This window comes from Triticum dicoccoides, chromosome 3B (assembly GCF_002162155.2).
Source record: "Triticum dicoccoides isolate Atlit2015 ecotype Zavitan chromosome 3B, WEW_v2.0, whole genome shotgun sequence".
NCBI classification, from domain to species: Eukaryota; Viridiplantae; Streptophyta; class Magnoliopsida; order Poales; family Poaceae; genus Triticum; species Triticum dicoccoides.
The window spans coordinates 605,214,225-605,217,348 of NC_041385.1; the positions used below are offsets into that span (position 1 = coordinate 605,214,225).

At 44.6% G+C, this 3,124-nt stretch overlaps 1 long non-coding RNA gene across 2 annotated transcripts; it reads left to right on the forward strand.

Annotated features, from left to right (window-relative positions):
• The first annotated feature begins 229 nt into the window (after positions 1–229).
• LOC119277385 lies at positions 230–2,818 on the forward strand. 2 transcript variants are annotated; one of them, XR_005137063.1, is made up of 3 exons: positions 230–2,073; positions 2,162–2,463; positions 2,563–2,818. It is a non-coding gene; the product is annotated as an uncharacterized LOC119277385 (long non-coding RNA). The 2 variants fall into 2 exon arrangements; XR_005137061.1 differs by having other exon boundaries at positions 230–561.
• Positions 2,819–3,124: the final 306 nt, after the last annotated feature.

Below are 3,124 nucleotides of genomic sequence, written 5' to 3' on the forward strand. Positions count from 1 at the left end.
CATGGGGGCGACGCGGTCGCGCGATGGGGGTGTATGCGTCAACTGCCAAAAAAATTATTTCAGAGAATTATGACAATATATGCAGCTAGAAATAATGTTACAAAAATTTGCGTTTTTTTTTGCATCGAACATTTTTGTGTATTTGTATATTATACTAGTCCTAAAAGAAAAAAAAGATAACTACCCTAGATCCTCAAATTGCTCCAGATACTTATCGATTCGTTCCATACCTCAGCTCGTACCTCGATCCCCTGTTCGGCCGCCGCCCGACCCGAGCGCTGGCCGCATCCAGCAGCCACATCATGGCGGCGCGACGAAGCAGCCCGCGCCGGCGCCTCCCTGCCGCTCCCCTCTCCCTCTAACCTTGCTCCGCCACCCGTCGCTCGGCGCCTTTCGCCCGTTGGCCTCCTCCTCCCTGGATCTCGGCTGGTCGATCATGCCCATGGGCGCGTGACCGCAGGCGGTGAGGGCCGAGGCGGCAGGGCTGCGACCAGGCAGCAGCCACCAGGTTGCGACCGGCGATGAGGGGTCTCTCCGCAACTCCCAGTATGTCACCGGCAGGTACAAGCAAAGTCCTCTCTGTCTGTGCTGGACGTGGCCTTGCGGCTTGCTGGCCTGGTGCAGACCTCATGTGAATTGGTGATTCTTGTTCGTTACTTGTAACCGGTGATGCTTGTTTGATTTTCCTTGTTTATGAACTAGTGAATATATACTCTGTTTTTCTGCTGGAAATCCCCTGTTTCGTGCTGAAAATCCCCTGTATCCCTGCTGAAAATGCTCTGTAGTACCTCCCGCTAAATGGCTTAGCGGCCGCAATAGCCTGCTATAGCTGTTGTAGCGGCTGCGAAAAGCTGCCGCGAAATCAAATTGCCCCCGATTTTAATCTTTGCCTATAATCCAAACCAAATTGAACTGTTTGTGTTTTCAAACCAAACCAATCCAGCCCATTTCCTAAAATTGGTTTGTGATCAAAATCTGAAACTATGGACTGCACATCCGCACGTGGATAGCTGCTGATGCTTGCGTACTCATTTCCATAACTAAACACCCAGACTGTTGATGTACCTTGTTGCAGTCAGCGAAGTAGGGGACGGACATGCCGGTTGTTGGTGCACCACTTGGTAACACCGATGCATATGTACGCGACTTGGTCACTGGTGGCGGCTTCTTGGTTCGGTGGCAACATCTCATCTACAGAGCATATGTACGCGACTTGGTCGCCGGCGGTGGCGTCTTAGTTTAGTGGCAAGATCACATCTACAAAGAGAGAGAAAGTGGGTCGTTGGCCGGAGCTCCAGGCAGCGGTAGCCCAGCAACCTCTAGCCCATCGAGGCTGCTCAAATGATTTAGTCGCTCAATTTGATTTCAAACTATGAGTTGAAACTGTTTGAGACCAATTGGTCTCTGTCCAGACCAAACCAATCCAGCCCAAAAACAAGTAGCCCAGACCAAACTAAATTAAGTAATGTCTTAGCCTATTTTGTCCAATCCAATGACAGCCCAATAGGAAATCAAACTGAAACTTTAGTTTGAATCCAAACTATTCCCAGGTTTAGCCATACCCTTTTATTGAAAAAATGATGTTGATTCCTTACCTATTTGCTGCTGAAATCTTGGTACTTTCATACCCGGTGAATTGTAAGTTTGGCATGTAAAGACAACTTATTCAACTGACATGATAACGCCAACCTACAGGCCAAAACTGATAGAATATAAACTAGATTCAGAATACATCACATGGGCATTAGTATTGTGCTATACATACAACATAACGATGCTGTTTTTAGTTTGGAAGTAGCAGACTAATTTTCTCTTGCTTGCTGTTTGATTGGTATGTAGAACCACACATTTGTGGAGGTCAGTAGCAAGAAGGTATGCTATGTTCTTGACTTTCCTCCTGATAAGGAGGTTGTTCTATTCGAGTGTGACTGGTTTGATGTGCCTCCTGCCAACAGAACTGAGAGTAAGGGGTATAAGAAGGACAAATATGGAATTATTGACCCTGACACTACTCTACACCGATTCCAGTGAGACCCTTACATTCTAGGCCTCCAAGCTCAACAGGTTTTCTATGTGAGAGATGTGAAGAACCCTGATTGGGCAGCTGTTATTAAAATGAACCCACACAATTTGTTTACTCCTTCTGTTTTAAATGGTGTAGGCCTTGATGAAGCTGTTGAAGCCGATGAAGGTGGTGCGGCAGACCTACTGGAAGTCGTCGATGCAGAAATTACAGTGCCTGAAGAGATCACTAGTTGCCGTAGAAATGATGATGAAGGATCCATCGTTGATGTTTCAGTCATAGAAAATATAAAAACCTGTTGAGTTTGAAGATGTCCAGTTCGAAACTGATGATGATACAGATGATGATGACACTTACGTAAATGATGGCCATGTTGTTCCTTTGGGACAAGAAGAATCAGATGATGGCCAGGGGTTCTTTATATAGTTTTTAATCTCTTGGTAAGGTGCTTTTCACATGTTTAAGCCATTAAGTTCCTTAACTTTTTTGATGGTTACCTACGAGTAGTATCTCTTCAAGTTTAATCTGATGTGAAACAGGTTCAAACAAGGCGCACCTGCGTAGAGTCATCTATTGTGGCAAAAGGGAACAGAAGCTAGTGCTCAGCATTAACAGTTTGGTTTTTTCCGAAACGAGGCACTAACTGTTTTGTGATGAAGAGAAGAGAAGAGTAATTGCTTATGTGTAATATCATGGATGTTTTTCTTTTAATGTTGTTGCTAATTTGACAGTGATTCTATGTACACACTGTTACTATGAACTTGTGGTCTTTTAGTGATGTTGCTATTTTCATTACTTTGCGTGAACTTGTGGTCTTTTCTGTGAAGCTGCTGAAACTCGTGTGCTGTGATGTTGAACCATGTGTTATATATATCGCTGAGATGGTTTGTTATATCCAGTACTAAAATCTTGTGTCATTTGTCCTTATATATACCTTGATGTAATGTTGTTGATCTGCTGGTGAATTCTTGATTGGGCTGCAACACTGAAGTTTTTCTTCAGATTGCAGTTAACCTCGCGGGTACATAATATATACCATGAGATCCATATATACTGTCAACAACACATGCACAGCCCAGTGGTCTGAACCATGGTCTGCAG